The 17,482-nt window shown below is 40.1% G+C and overlaps 1 long non-coding RNA gene across 2 annotated transcripts in view; it reads right to left on the bottom strand.

The window, feature by feature from the left end:
* LOC147251378 (uncharacterized) overlaps positions 1-17,482 on the bottom strand; it is a 61,069-nt gene that overhangs the window by 37,899 nt on the left and 5,688 nt on the right. For both annotated transcript variants that reach the window (XR_015119062.1, XR_015119061.1), the window contains exon 2: positions 16,444-16,582. This is a non-coding gene — a long non-coding RNA (uncharacterized LOC147251378). The remainder of the gene's footprint in view (positions 1-16,443; positions 16,583-17,482) is intronic.

The following is a 17,482-nucleotide window of genomic DNA, read 5'->3' as shown; positions in this document are numbered from 1 at the left end:
AGCCAGGAAACGTAAAATGGGTTGTGGATGAGTCTTTCAGCACAGCAATGACCCATATAGTCAAGGCGACAAGGAGTGGCTCAAGAAGAAGCACATGAAGGTCATGGAGTGGCCGAGCCAGTCTACAGACCTAAATCCTGTAGAAAATTTGTGGAGGGAAATGAAGCTTCAAGTTGCCAAGCGACAGCCTCGGAACCTTAAGGATTTGGAGAGGATCTGCAAAGAGGAGTGGTCCAAAATTCCTTCTGAGATGTGTGCAAACCTGGTAATCAGCTACAAGGAACATCTGACCTCTATACTGGCCAACAAGGGTCTCTCCATCAAGTACTGAGTAATGTTTTGATAGGGGATCAAATACTTATTTCACCCAGTGATTTACAAAACAATTGAAATATTTTGTTTAATAAGATTTTCTGTTTTTTCATTTTGATATTCTGTCTCTCGATGTAAAAATAAACCTACCATTAAAATGATCAACCGGTCACTTCTTTGTCAGTGGGCGAACTTACAAAATCAGTGAGGGATCAAATAATGATTTCCTCCACTGTAGAAATCTTGCCTGTTCAATAGTAAATACATATGTTTAATTTTTCTGATGTTGTGAATGTTGTGTAGGTACACTGGCTCCCCAAACGGCATTTTTGTAGCTGATGGAAATGGAGCAGGGAGCCCGGGCCTTAGGGGTCCATGCCTATTAAGTCTGGATTTATACACATAACTGAAGTTGTATTTTGGCTCATCTTTGCCTTTGACCAGTTGCTGATATTGGGATGTTAGGGCAGAGGTGATTTCCCCGACTTACACTAGGACACTATTCAAAACTTCACAACAGAAAGGGTAAAGGTGCAGGGAGATACATCTGGGTCATCGTGAATCCAATACAAGCCCTGAGAGTCACAAAGAAGGCCCAAGGAATACCAACTCCCTCACATAAACATACAGACTTGATGCTGTAACGGGGATGAAACCAATCACTGAAGCGCTTAGAGGACAAAACTGATAGAACCATCCTCATGTTTATGGCTGAAACCAAATGTAGACAAAATTGAAAAGTCTGTGGTGTCTGTGGAGAGAAGAGACAGCTGTTTACGAAAATAAGAGTGGCAGATAAGAGGAAAGGTAGATTGACTGACAGTCAACTCTGGAAAAGAGTCACACAGCCATGATGCAAATCATCATGGCTGGAGACAGTGAGGAGAAGGCCTCAGCGGGTGGGCGTGCTTCTTCTGACTTACTGGCTACTTTTTTTAAAGCACTTCGACGGCAGCATGCTAATGATGAAGAACAGAGAAGACAACAGTGCAGAGGTCAAGTGCAACTCCTCAGGTAAGGCATAATTTCTGCAAACCTATACCTTTTTTTTTCCCTCCATTTAAACGCAATGACAGATGACCTCACCAGAAGTTAACTCTTATACTATAGAGCTACATATAAAATGAGAACAGTCTAATAGAGTCTGCTTAATCATAGTATGAGATATGGGATAAAAGGGTCCTTCAGGGAAAAAAATAGGTCATTCATCCTTAGTGTGCCTTCCTTCTTTGACTGCATGCACATGGAATGCTGCTTGTTTTATGAGTGAATGGCTTCAATTTTGGTGGATGATCATGAACATAAAACACAGACCAAGGCTGGAGAAAATCAATACCAGTGATGGAGACCATTTACTCTTTTATTATTCCAGATTCACGACCTACCACCACCCCATGCTGTTGTTGCCCCCAGGCTGAGGCTCATTGTCACTCACATTTGCTCATTAAGTGCCAATCACACAGTACTCCAGGCTATAATTTGCCAGCACTTGGTGCCACTGCAGATGTCACATTCTGATCCCCTGCCTATACTTTCTGCATTATTCAATGTAGGTGCATTTGACATAGTTTACCCTCAACAGTGAACTCTGCCACTTTGTAAACTGGTGGTGGATTGGGCCATGTTTTTGTTCAGTTCTCTGCATATAAACAGGTAAAAATGCACCCTGAAAAAAATACCAGCATAACCTTCGATTATACACGTTCTCACTGCAAGTCCATTCATTTAGAAACTTTGTGATCCTCAATGTGAGTGAAGCTCCAACTTTTTTTTTTTATTTTCAGCACACTATTTGCCCTGAATATGTAGAAAATTTGAACTTTTGTCGAGGTTAGGAAGGACGGTGTGCTATTAAAAACAGGCTGAAAAGGCTATAATTGGACTAAAATAAAAGCTTTTTATTTTTTCTGTTCCCTGTGGATCTTCCACATGTCTATGTGTTGAGGAAACACAAAAATAGCCTTTCACCAAGTATGTAATTAGAAGATGTTATACATCACCTTGAATTGATGTATAACATAAGCAATTAGAAACTCTGGACATACAGTATATATGCTATATGTGTGGAATCAAGGAGAGAATCTAATGTTGTATGTTAGACTTTGGCAAACAAACAAACACAAAAAGAGTCAATATCCCTGTAGCCATATGATTGCTGTAAGGAACAATAAAGGGACCAAGGACAGTGACAGCTTATTCTGTGTCTTATATCTATAAGAATCAACTTTGAAAATAGACAAAGTTTGATCCAAATCAGGGTTCAGGAAGTCAGACTTTCTAAAGTTCCTTATAAACTAGACAAAATGGAAAGCTGCGTTAAAGAACAGCACAACTAAAAAACATTTCAAGGTTCTCATGGATGACTGTCATTAAAAATGAAAAGGTGCCCCTGCCCAGCATAGAAGTGAACAAAATTAAACGTGTCATGTGTCAGCAGCCATGATCCTGACTTTCATTGACAAGTTGTCATAGTTCTGGCATTTGTGAGGCAAAATAAATCATTCACAGCCTAGAGAGACAGAGACCTGAGATATTTAAGACACGAATTGCAGAGAGATGGTCACGTGTAGAAAGCAAGATTTACAAATAGAGGCAGCCAAATGGACGTGGACATACTCTTTTAATCAACATGATGAAAATGCCAGAAGCCACAACTACTCAGAGCTAATAAAATGAACAACACATTACTTATTCTGCTTCTCTTGGAGAACACCAGAAGTGGAGCTAAAAGTTTATCAAGAGGATGGCACTGATGACAACAATATTTATGTATGTGGTTTTCGTACTGTAAAATAATCTTGTTTTCTTGTGAGTCTATAATTTGTCAATTCTGACCGGAGAAAATTAGTTGGAATCACTTTATTCTACAGTTACAAATGTGAAAGTTTACTTGGGGAGAGGGTGCATGTGGTTTCTCTGTTTTCCTGGCTTGTCTCGCCTTAAACTGCGTTTCTTACAAAGGTTTTGTGGGTTTACATTTCAGTCAAATTAACTGGCCATAATCCATAATGCATAATTTGTGTCCTGGCTGTTTGAATGTCCATCCATCCAACACATCCATCCATTTTCTTCCGCTTATTCCTGTTAAGGGTCACGGGGGGGGGGGGGGGCTGGAGCCTATCCCAGCGGCTAAGGGCGAGAGGTGGGGTTCACCCTGGACCGGTCACCAGTCCATCACAGGGCCAACACATAGAGACAAACAACCATTCACACTCACAGTCACACCTACAGTCAATTTAGAGTATCAATCAGCCTCGTCCCCTCTTGATGTCTTTGGACTGTAGGAGGAAGCTGGAGTACCAGAGAGAACCCACACAGGAACAGGGAGAACATGGAGACTCACACAGAAAGATCCCGTGCCCGAGCTGGGACTCGAACCCGGAACCTTCTTGCTGTGAGGCGACAGTGCTGACCACTGCACCACCGTGCAGCCGCTGTTTGAATGCCTCTATTCAAATTAAGGCTGCAGATGGCAAACTCCTTCCTGCTTCCTAGAGTGACTCTATTGATGAAATTATTTGCAGTGGAGGGCAAACAATTGTGGAGAACATATATTGGTATTAATATTAAGCTCAGACAATGAGCTTGTTTTCCTTAAAATGCCAACTTGTATTTCTCTCATTTGCATGAAACTCCTGTGTTATTGAACCTCACCGTCCAAGTTTGCATTATGTGAAGCAGGTACAATAATGCTTCATCCAAATAGACGGATGATGTATTTTTCTTGGCCCACCCAGCCATTAGCATCACCATGGGTTCCTTCCACCCAAAACCAATGGGATTTCCATATAGTATTTTCAGTCATTCCTGAAAACAATGCTCTTTGGTGACATAAAGTGTGGCGAATGATGCAGCAAATGCTAGACTTTGACATCACCACTACTAGATTTGTGCTTTTCTTTCCAGTGTGTTTAATGATGAATGTTTGAAGGCTTGTTGAAAAAAAAAATCATTCAGCAAATGTGAAGTCATTGTATGTCAGGAATCGACCCAGAAACCCATTCAAAAATATCATAGACTTTGAGATGAGGGAGCTCGACAGCCACGAATGCTGATTTACTGATTTTTGGGTTTAAGGACGGATTCCTGTGCTACTCTGTTGTCCATTCACATATTTAACTACCAGGAAAAACTGGCTTTTGTGAGGTGGTATATGTGCAAAACATGTTTATGACAGTGTGTTTTGAAACTGGCACTGAAATGAAGCTTTGTTTGGGTGCAGGTCTTCCCATGACTACCTAAATTATTGTCCACCAGCTTTACGATAAAGCTGGTGCAGTGAAAATGACATCAAATACACATTTGATGCTCCAACAAGAGAAGCTTCCAAATTGAAGCAATACTCTGAGTATCAGTTTTGCTCCTTTACAATATGCAACATGTTTGTATTTCTACATCTTGTTACATAACATAATGAATCTACAAAACACAATCTAGATGGTCACTGATGCAAATAGAGATCATCAGTTCTTATTGTGGCATTATTTATCCCATAGTCCAGGTATTTTTTCCTCCTCTAGTCCAACCGCTCTACGATAAAAAATGTCCCACTTACATGAACTTCATTAGAATTTAATTGTAATGTATTTTTCTCAGACAACATATCACGTTGTCAAATAAATAAATAAAAGTTCTCAATGAAGGGGTTACAGACCTCCATCTCCCTATTTTTCACTCCTGTAGGATCTGGCTCAGTGTCAAGGCTGTTTTATGTCCTTGGTGTTCAAGCTCAAAGGCTCTTTTATCGGCCACTACAGCTTTTTTCTCCTTCTCGCCTCCCAGCTCTGTGTGAGAGGGGCTTGGATGCACCCCCGCCCTTCCTTTCCTCTGCTCTTCTCTCCTGGAGGGACTACCATCCAGCCTGTGTGTACAGATGACCTACGTTATCATCAGCTCCACAGCAAATGAATTCTCCCTCCAATACTCCCAAGATGGGCACCAACTCATTCTTGTCTTTACAGTGACACATGACTATCTAAGTTCTTCTCGCTCGCAGCTTGACGCATGCCACAGGGCCGATGATAAATGGCGAGACATGACTAATCATATAGGTGGACAGAGACTGTGGTAAAATCAACAGCCTCAAAGGCCATCCTAGGCAATTACTGTATGTGTTGCAGATGCAACAGAGAGAGAGGGTAAATGTCATGCATGTGCCATGGGAAAAAAATGCCAAACAAACATTCCTAAGTCATACTGTGCGGGCTGCGGAATAAAATAGCAACAGATCTGATGCAAGCTTGAAAAAGTTTGCTTATGAGTGTGGGTTCATAATAGTGATCTTTTATGGGGGGGCTACGCTATGTTTATCAGATTATCAGTGCAGTCTCATGAGGTGCATTTCAGAAAGACTTGTAAAAATTAGGATGATAGATCCTGTCAGACAGAGTACAACATCAACCACTTTTGCTCTTAAATAATTGATTAAATTAAAAGTTCCATGTGGAGAGCGGAGCGCAGAAATGTAGCCAATGATGTATGTTTACTACATCACCATATTACTGTATAACATACTCTACCAGATCTCATATTTAGTAAATGTATTTAGTTCAGAAGCTATAGCAACGTGTTTTCAGGATTCTGTTTATCCAAGGTAATCCAAATGTGGGCTATTTTTGGGGATCAGCTAATTAGCATTGCATTTTCCTTCAAGGGGTGAAAACTGCTTGAAGAGAAAGATAATTAAGCGCACTATTTTGCTCTGCTATTTGTCGCTTGTTTCAGCCTTAATTGTGGCTAATTAGACTCTGATGTGAGTATTGATAAGTACTGAGGTGACACACCTTTTCAAGATGGTCACAAAACACATCAAAACAGAAACTCATCATGCCGACATTTTCCGGCCTCACGTGAATGTCTCAGTGTTTTGCGTCAATCACGTATAATCTATTCCAAAACAATGCCAGCGATTCATTTACTTACATTGATCTTCTTTACAGACACATCATAAAGAAGTGGAAAGACTGATTTCTGTGATTATCAGCATTTTCTCTATTTGTTTAAAGCTTGGCAAATGCACTTGGCTCTTAGCTAGTTGCATCTTGCTTTTGCATTAGATGACTGTTGCATTAAAGTTCAGCTGAAACAGCATTTCAATGTGAAACTGCTGTATGCAATGTATTTTCAAGAGAAAGAAAGGTGGGGGGGGATTTCACTGGAGTGTAAAGTGGGCGTAGTTTCTACAGAGCTTGCTAATGTTAATGGGGCCTGCAACAACCAAGTATTTCTTAGAGAAATAGAAAATGTTTTGAATTGGTGAAAGCTGACCAAAGACACACTAACATACCATTTTGCTAGCTCACTGAGTAATGGCATTAATACATGAACACTAACAGTTGACTGACAAATAGATGCCATGGTTGAGACTGGTTGGTACATGCTTGTCCATTCATCCATCCATTTTCTGGACCGCTTATCCGTTGAGGGTTGCAAGGGGACTGGAGCCTATCCCAGCTGACATTGGGCAAGAGCTGGGGTTCACCCTGGACGGGTCGCCAGTCCATTGCAGGACCATCAGGAGCACTTAGGGGTTCAAGGACACTTGGACATGGTCACAGGGGGGAGGTGAGGATCGAACCAGCCACCCTTCGTTTGCTAGACGGCCACTCTACCTCCAAGTCATGCCGCCCCTGCTTGTAAGTTATCATATTTTGTTTTAAAGGACCAAAAAAATAAATGGATTTTGATGTAGAAATATAAAGCATACATTGTTGAGTAAGGTGAGTAATGTGACTAAGAATCTTAATTGAAAAAGTCTTTTTTCTTAACTTCAGCTCAACCTTGAACTGCTCTTCTCTCAACTTCCTGTTGCAATGTAGCTTCTAATATAGCTTTACGATTGTAGGTGTGATTTTAATGATAGAATTACACAGCTAACATGATATGTCAATCAACACATGATGTGGGTTAATTGCTCAAGCCTGTAAAATGCCCACACATCATCACATAAGGACAGAAAACTACATTATCTGAATTTATTCTCCCTCAGAGCAACTCGACACCAACTGAGAGTCTTGTTTTGCTTAACTTCTCTTTATGCTGCAGGGATGTAGAGGTGTATTCCAGCGAGAGTTGGAGTACTGTAATATCACGCTTGGGTGTGGTTATAGGCGCAGGGTATTTCTGACCACAGCTAATCACCACATCAATGATTTTAGGTGTGGTCAAAGGAAACCAGAGAAGACACACAGGTTTTTTTGGCCTTGTGTTATGTTACTTCTTTAATTGCTTCTATAAAAAGCGTCTGACAGTGGTTTTATTTTTCCACCACACAGGAGTAGCCACAGTATCTTTGGAAGGTATCAGGCCAGGTATAAAGCTGATATTATGTTTCACATCTGTCTCAACTCCCCCGTTTTACCTGTTTATTTATATCTATTAACCTCACCTGGCAGCCTGTGAAGTGCCAAAAGCACATTTACTTCCTGAATAATTGCACATTGATTGGGAATGAGGGGCAATATATGTTATATGGGACACTTTTTGGCAGTAAAATATATGGGCTTCTCAGTTAGGGAGTAAATGCCGTTCATATTTCATGGAGTCAATTCAATTCATGCAGTAGCAGAATTTGTGCACATTTTTCTAGGCAAGGTTTTAACATCACGCCTGTGCTATCTGTCACTTAAGACCCTGACTGGTGGTGGGTAGATGGGGGAGCAAGGGATCAGTGTTTACCCACCTGGCCAATTAGAAGACAGAGAAACCTACAAGATGGAGTCTGCCTCCAGTAGCAGGTACTAGTCACTGTTATGGCACTCAGCAGTTGCTAGGCAACCCCATCTATCTGTTATTGAGCAAACTTGTTGTGGGTATGGCTATTATATGTATAAATCACTGGTAATCTCACTACAGATAAGGCAGTACAACTTGTACTTGTACCCCCCCCCACCCAACCAAAAAAGGAGTGTCAGGTTTTATTTATTCTTGCAAGAGCACCTGAAATTGATTACATCAGGGGCAGCGTAAGATCAAATAATGTAAATACATTTCTGTAGGAAAAAAGTGAAAGCCATGAGAAATGGCACATTTTAAGAGAGTGCAGATTCATCAGTTGCTCCTATGTTGTCCAACGCCGCCGATTTAAGAGATCAATCTTATGTGAAACGTCAGGTAACAGTGCATCGTGTATTGTAGTTCGCTAAAGGAAAGATGAGCTATGGCTTTGTGTAAGGATTTGATATATGCACCACTTGGCAGGGGATGCGGTGTAAGCAGAAATGATGAGTGCATTGACACATTGGCATACATCACACAGAAGGCTGGAACAGCCAAGAGAATTCTATCTCACATACCTACTGTTTGGCTAATACCGCAAAGACAATAAATGAGGAAGTAGATGATATTTTAAATAGCAGTACTTTTGAATTTATGGCTAGCTATGGTACTAAATGATTACAATTATTTCTGAGGGTCTTTATATTTCAGTCTGATCCATAATCAGGGAAATGTTACTTGTGTACATAAAACATCAACAGAAAATGAGACAAACCTGCTTGAATATCTCAGCATTGGTTTGTTAGAAAAGTGAATTGCTTTCTTAAAACGTGGTATGATTAATCATGTTTATTCAACACAGGATATGTTGCAAACTCTTACAAATCAATAGTCTCTGTAATATGTGAATGTAGTCAGATCATTCAATACTGTCCCTGTGATGGTGCTGACTAGGACTTCTTGCACATATACTGTATACTACCAGCACTTGAAGATACTGTTGCATGCTTCTGCATATGACTGAATGTCACTAATGCTACATTCACAAAACGGGCCCAAGTTATCTGAATCTGACTTTTTCCACCCTTCCGGGACTAATTTTCCATCTAATTGTATCTGATTTTTATATTGACAATGTGAACAGCATAAATCTGATCTTTTCAAATCAGATTATGACCAAACTCATGTGCTGATTCTAAATCAGATACATATTTGATTCCTTGAAATGCGACCCTCAATCTGAACAGCCGGTGTTACCGCGAGTGAAATTCGATACGACTTTCTCTTAATTCTAGATCGGCTTATTGGCTCGGCTTATTGGCTCGATCGGCTTAATTTATTGTTACTGTGTGTGGGATGCAAGAAGAATGAGAACAAACGTGGCACACACATCTGCACTGAAGTAGCCACTTCAAAATGAGTCACAATTACAAAATACTTTTTCCTTCTCCTCATTATTCTCCTCTTGGCCTCAATGTTCGCCTGCTTCCTCTGTACAATAACTTAAAAATGAAGTTTTAAATGCTCGTGTCTGTGGCCTTCCTATCCATGTTTACTTCTGTAAACTGAAGGCTGCGTGTGACGTCAGGTTGTTCTCTTGCACATATGGGTTACTTCAGTACTGTGAGCAGTTCATACTACAACTCAAAAGAATAATGTGAACAATCACACAAACAAAAGCACTTTGAGTTGCCATGTGTATGAATTGTGCTCTACAAATAAACTTGCCTTGCCTTGCCAAAATCAGACTTGTGCATCGAGACCTGCAGGGTGAACGTAGCCTTAGATTCAAGCCCTCTCCAAATGAGTTCCCAATACTTATTTAGCTCATCTCTCTACATCTCACGGCATAGTTTGTGTCATTGGCGACGTCTCATACTGAGCCACCTCAATGTGCAGAGACTTACAAAGCTGAGCCAGAGCGTGGATAAAGAACGAATGGTGCGAGCTATAGCTTTAAAAATCTGAATTTGTGCAAAATCTAAGTCAAGCAGCAAGACTAATAATACAAACCAGAGAGATAAAGACCACTAGCTAAAATATATCTGATAGTAAGCCAGTTAAGACAGTATTTTTCCAGTTCTGCAGCATGACAGGTACACTCCAATGCATCATCTGAGTATAAGTAATTATGTTTTGTATTAAATATTAAACACTATTGTATCAGTGATGCAGCCCACAGCTTCTTGGTTCAAAGGAAGCTTGGTATCATGGCCCTAAACCCAACTCTAATACACACCACATAGCTCTCTCTCTCTCTCTCTCTCTCTGTCACACACACACACACACACACACACACACACACTTTCCTTTTCCTCACTCTCTCTTTCTCTCTCACTCCGGCACAGTCCAGCAGTGCCAGTTTTGCCCCAGGCTGACTGATCACAGGAAGGAGCAACATTTTTGAATTCAGAGGAGGACTGAGTCACACAGTCCCAGCATCAGGCTCTACCCCAGCTTTGTGGTTTTTCACTGTTGCCGACCAAGATGATTCAAATGGAATTTTAATGGCCTGCTCTGCTAAAACCGTATCATTGTCTTTTCCTATTTGTCTGTGGATTTGTCTCCTGCCTGATAATGCCCTTTGTGTTCGTTTCGGTATTTGCTCTCTTGTATCTCGCTAGGTATGGTGGTGGTCTCGCAGAAGTTTTTTGTTGTTGTTGTTGTTTTTTTTACTTTTGCAAACTCCACATATACAAGGCGGCACTATTCAAGAGAAGGATTCAAACTGGGAATGATTTTTTTCCTTTTTCAGTTTTTCACTTGATTGATTATCAAAGCAGGCCTCCAGGCAAAGAACACGGCAGTGTTTCCTGTGAATTAAATTTGAAATTACAGAGAAATCAGATGGCTGCAACAACATGTGGGCAAGAGATGTTATGTTATCATCTGAAAATATCTTACATTCCCCAACAGAGGTTATAAACCAAGAAGAAGAAGACATTGAAGAGATTATTATGACAACACAGAAACATAGCAGTACTTTTTTCCCCTTTCAAATATGTAAACCACTCCATCCCTTCAGGTGGCAAATTATGGTGCCAATATAATTTACACTCCACTTGAAAACTTCTGCTGTTATAACCTTTAGAAACTGCAGGAAATTGCAATTCCTGTATTATGTAGGTATTGACATTCTCAACCAGCTGCCAAGCATGGATGAGATGTAATACCTTGAGGAGCTCACCTATTTATATTCATAGTTGTTCCCATACAGGAGAGGGCAGTGCAGTGAACCTCTCTGACATCAGCCAGCGGAGGGATTCAGTGAGAGGAGAGTAGATGGATAAAGTGAAAGTTTAAACTCAGAGCTTGTGCACACCAAGACCGTAATCCTTACACTATCTCCCTCTACCATCCTTCACCATTAATTTGAGGAGATGACCTTAGGTTTTTTACTTGTGGTCACACACTCAACGCTCAACTGTGTAAAACGCGTAGGTAAAGCTCAATTCCAAAACCGTGATAAAACACAAAAAATATGTAAGTAACAGAGGTCAAGCCAGTTGACAGGGCGTGAGCTGCTTTTCATCTGCCTGTTTTTCATGTTCTTTCAATGCAAAGTTGGAGGAAGTCACACAAATAAGTTTACCACGTTATGAAAATGATTTCATTCATCATGAAAATATATTCACTTTCTCTTCTGCGACACAGGCAACATGACACCCACAGAGAAGAGTTACAAAAGAAGGGTTTTACTGCAAACGTCTTCCTCCCTGAAGCTGTCAGTCCAGCTCCCGTAATTTCAAATATCCCCAAGCGTTGACTCAGTCTTTTGTCCCTGCCCCTTTTCACTAACCCCAACAAGATCCAACAGCACTCAGACTTGACAGGATTCAACGTGAGCAAAATTATTGTGAATTTTCTAGATATCCAACTGACTTACAGCGGCACTCAGTCACAGAAACAAACAAATTAACCTTTAAATACCAGTGGGGGCATTTAAGCACTGGTTACACTCATTTAAATCAATTAAAACTCTACTCTACTGCTGTTTCATGCGTAACCACCCTTCGCCCCAATCCCAAATACCCCATTGGTTGCAACTGTATGTAGGACATCACAGCTCTCATTAATGTGACTGCACAATCAAATCAGGTCAGATAGACGCAGCGATGCCTAAAGGGTGATCTGATAGCCAGCTCAGAAATGCCTTATAATATGTTAATTAGACATTCACTTACTGGTCCTTCAGCTATCCCATCACTTGAAAGTTCCTTGATAGGTTTTAGGTTCTAGCGATGTTGACAGGCCATTTTTATTACCAGAAGCTGCTGTGTGTATGGTTTTAAAAACACACTGAATTTCATTAATGAAAGAGGACAATTTATATGCCATCCCATTTGTTGCTCAGAAGTTCAACAAGTGGTTAAAACACTACGATGTTGATATATTCATATTTTTGGATCAGAGACAATGAAATTATACAGTATATAAGTTTGCAGAGGAAAAGATGTTGAGAACCCAGGTACCAATGCCCCCAATTAATGTCAAAGCACAGTTATCATTAAATTGAGATTAACTGATCCACCTAAAAAAACGCAGATCACCTTAAGTGAGCAAAAATGTTGCTAACTTTAGGTAAAATCCTCCTCATTTTAAGCAGGTGTCAGGCCAAACATAGTTCTTATTTTTGTGAAGATTGCCAAAAAAATGTATCCTCTGAATTTGGCCCATCATCTAGTGGGCAGTGAGCAGCCACATGCAGCACCAGCAAGACAAACTACAGATCTTTCTACAAGCACATGGTCAGACAGGAACAGAACCACGTAGCCATCCGGAGAACATGAACACAACACAAGCTTCACATGGAAAGCTGTGCCAGGAACTTCCTTCTTTCAAGGAAACAGTTCTGAGCATTGAGCCACCAGAAGTTGCAGCTTTTTTTCATGGACAAATAGCCTCAAATGTAAACATACAGCTCCATGTATGATTGCGGTATTACCTATTGATTTGTAGTCATTTTTATTTGTGACTGTTGCAGAAAGCTCTGTTGCACCAGAGCTGCAAAAATGCTCTCCATCTTTCTTTTACACACACACACACACACACACACACACACACACACACACACACACACACACACACACACACACACCAAGCAGTCTACATTGTCTCCTTGTGGGTTTTTTCCACAAATCCACAAGTAAACCTGTTGCTGCACCTTCATTCACCAAAGCCATTTTGCTCGGTATTGAGAAGAAGACAAAAAGCCTGTTCATTGACAAGGTAAAGGAAATCTATCATAATCTTAATCATAAAATAATTTTGAGTGTTGTTTCACATAAAGTAAGTGTTACAGCCAAGGATGGCGTTGGGGAGCTGAAGGAAACGGAGAGAAAAATGTGAGTGGATTGATTCATTTCCTCTATCACTGAGACATGAATGCAGATAGCTACTGACTGTGTGAAGAAAATTTACTTGGCTTCATGTTTTATGTTTTTAGCAAGTGAAAGAACCTGCCCACGGTGACAGCAGATACTTGTTCATATGAACAATCAACGGGCAGATTATGATGATTACTGTATGTAATCACCAGCTCCGCGTCTATTGTACCATAAATCAAGCTTTTATTTTCTCAGGAGATTTCGCCCCCGATAGCAGGTGAAACAACCTTAAATGCTCACAGTAATTACTGCATAGAAGTTACATTGTGCAATCAGCATTTACTTCTGAGTCTTGCATGTTTGTGTAATTTCTTGTCAGAAATATCTCATTACCAAATCACTTAAAAGGTTGAATCTCATTGTGACACAGGGGCTTGTTCATAACCGGCAGATAATTTTACTGATTATAAATGACAAAAAAAAAACACCTTCAAATTTGTTCTATTCTTTTTTTTTTTAAATTGGAAATATCATTTAGTTTTAACATGAGCCGATTTGATATTGCTTTTAATGCAAATATAAGATGATATTTCATTTTATGACTTTATCTACCTCATGCTCAAGTCACTGTTTTGATGATTACTTTCACTTGAATAATTGTAACCAGCTAGCATAGCCAATTCCTTATTAATGCAGATTTCCTTGGGATATTTTTAATTAGCCTAGGCTTTGTTGATATCTGATGCTAAAATTGTATGACAGGAGTAGCAGTACGCCCCATTAGCCATTATGAACCATTCATCATATTAATGAACCTTCATCATATGACGATTGCAAGTCTTAAGTGAGCACAGTGTGAATTGTTTTCATAAATTTCATTACAATTTCTTAAATAATCTAACATTCATAAAAGATTCATTTATGCAGGTGATCTGGTACAAGGTCTCCTGCGAACTACTTCAACGTGAACTAATGCATGTCATCGCTGTGATGACTAGTGAGACATCATTCTACTGTTAAACTAAACTGGTGTAACTGTTAATCTTCCATGTTTGGTGTGGGACAATTTTTTTTTTCAGGACCCAAATCTTTAGTATCACAAGCGCAAGAGGTTGATTGATGTAAAGTGGGCGGCAAGGCTCAGGGGTAGAGTGGCCGTCAAGCAACCAAAGGGTCGCTGGTTCGATCCTCGACCCCGGTGATCCTGTCGAAGTGTCCTTGAGCAAGATACTGAACCCATAATTGCTCCTGATGAGTAGGTTGGCGCCTTGCATGGCAGCCTCCACCATCAGTGTGTGTGTGTGTGTGTGTGTGTGTGTGTGAATGGGTGAATGAGATGACACTGTAAAGCCCTTTGAGTACCGCTAATGTAGAAAAGCGCTACATAAAACTGAGTCCATTTTCAAGGCAGAGACCCTGAGGAGGATGAGAGGGAGATATGATCTTAACATGTGGTTGCTACATTCAGCTGTATTGAATTTTAGATGTGCTCTACAGACTGTAGCGACAATAACAGTAAATTTAGCTCTCAATCTCCAATTCAGACCTACTTCCCAGACCGTGGGTGTTAGCTGATGGACACCAGCGGTTACAAAGCCCAAATCAGACCATCCATGACTGTTAACATGAGGTTAATGTCACTAATGCTGGCAAAACTGGATTTGTTTCTTTATATCTAACATTTAAATGTGTTTGTGATGCTTTTCATGTATTAAACATATTACATTCAGTTCCTCACACGCAATAACTTGAGTTATTCAGGCAAATTTTTAATAAAACCCATTTGCTATTAGTCTTTTATCTACAGCTACGCACTTGTTATATTTAGCAATATATAATTCATAATAATATTCAGGTGAGCTCCCTTGTATTGTGTTTGTTGGACTACGACAGTGACAGATGAGATATGATGAGATCAATGATTTGCCAATCAGCAGAAGACGGATGGACATTCGTATGCAACCTTACTCCAACGCTCCCATCACAACAGCAGTAAATGCCAAACTGTTCCTCTAATTCTAACCCCGAGTAGTCCTAACCCTCCAAACGGCCAGTTAAAGTTAGAGTGGAGCCAATTATTTTGACCCAACAAAGCACGTGAGAAGCCACAAATGTCAGGAGTGAAAACACACACAAACACACACACACGATTCGGTATGTGACAAAAGGATTTTTTTTTTCCTTGTAATGTTTTCATCAAAACAAGTGGCAAATATGGTCCATAAAGCACTTTTCAACACAAGCTGTGCTCAATTTCTGTTTCTGGATACAAAACTTTAACCATAATTGACTTGCACTTCATATTAGTGCCCGTTGAGGACTTGTTTGAAATTAATACGTAGCATCTATGACATTACTCACTGTGTGATTTGAATTTTACAAGATACTTCTTTACAATTTTATGAGTACATTAATGTCAATGGTAGTCAGTATGATCAAACAATGACAACACATTTACCTATGTGTGTTTTTTTTTACCCCTGTTATATGTGATATTGCAAGGACGGGTGAGAAAGACCGTAGCAACCACAGTAAACCCACTTCCTTCATGAAGCAAAGGTTGTGACCATAGATCAGTGCAAGAATGTACTGAGACTTTCACCATCATCTGCTCCCATTTAAGAAGTTTTCTTGTTTCTTGCAAATGGACACCCACATTTTCTATTAATATTCTCCCCCCTGTTGACCTGGACTTTAAATGTGAAGCACTAACTAATGCTGAATAAAAAATATTATTTCACTTAAAGTAATTAAAACAAATGACTGCCGTGTTGTGTTTGTTCCAAGTTGTGGTGCTGCGTGTTGAGATTCTGAGTAACTGGGGATATGTCCTGAAATACACTAAGGAGGTAATTGGTTCTTTCAGCGGTAGGTTTGGTGATACTGAAACCATCTAAGTGTGTTTGCCTTGTGACAGAAGGGAGACACCCGTCAAGGTTACACCAGCCTCCACCTGCTCTGATAAAGAACAGAATGAGTGGATAGAGACAATAGCACAGATGGGTATCATCAATTTAACAGTAACATCTGTACGTGTCCCTGCTCTTCTGTCTCTCCATTCAAGGTTTTCTAGTGTTATCAAACTCACAGAGCCGCCGCGCTGTCACAAGGGTCCTAAACTCTCGGAGACTCTCCAAGATGCTTTTCTTGCGAGCTTTAGTTTCAGTCATCTAGGCCCCATCCCTCATGGCTGCCGTCTCAGGGGAAAGGCCCAGACAAAGTGGCATCTGTGGAATTACAGGAAATCAAGGGTAACAAGATAACTTTGAAGAAATAAGAGCTGTTGGCTGCAGTCATTGCAATGGTAATTATGTGATTCATTACACAGGACACACTACATTTGTAAAAGATTTTCCACACTTAATGCTTTATAGCTAGTGAATGATCAGAGAATCAGGAAGGATTTTTGTTGACCTCCTTTACGGCTACCAAGGTCTCATTGTGTTGGAACACAACATGTAACAGGATACTTTTACAGAATGTATTTATATAATAATATGCACTCTATTTGTAGATCTCTCCTTCATTCCCATGGCTATTTTGTAACAGAATATGGCGAAATATAATAGAACATATTCATAAATTAATGTCTGGTAAAAGGAGGATAGTCGGTACAGGAAAAATGGCACCACATTGACTGAAGAGTGGTGTTTGTGATGGGGCTGGAAGTAAAAGGTGCCGATGGTCAAAAGTTTCCCATAATGTAACCTTTTTTATGCCATTTCCTTAGTGAAATGACTCTGGTGAAATTGATTCTCTCTTGTTATCTGGTGTCACTTGCTCCCCTCCTCGTGGGCTTATCACCACGAAGACTTGAGGTGCTTTCACTTGTGTTTGTGGACGGTTCAGAGCTGTTATTGGTGGTGATGGCTATCAGTGTACAGTAGATCCTGCATGTGTTGTTAGAGCCGACAGTGTGTATCAGGCTAAAATGTTAGGGGAATATTTTAAGCATCTCTTCAACTATAGAATGAAATCAATAGAATATTAAATGTACATGATGTACCGTTAAATACACTGTGAATTATACACCATACATCCATCTTCAACAGCTTATCCACTTAACTGGTCACAAGGGTAGCAACTCCAGCAGGGAACCCCAAATGAATTACATACTCAACGTGACT

The sequence above is a fragment of the Aulostomus chinensis genome, chromosome 13 (genome assembly GCF_037954235.1).
Source record: "Aulostomus chinensis isolate RoL2024-O1b breed Wild chromosome 13, RoL_Achi_v1.0, whole genome shotgun sequence".
NCBI lineage: Eukaryota > Metazoa > Chordata > Actinopteri > Syngnathiformes > Aulostomidae > Aulostomus > Aulostomus chinensis.
Note: the sequence above shows the minus strand (reverse complement) of the source record. Positions and strands in the feature narration are given on the sequence as shown.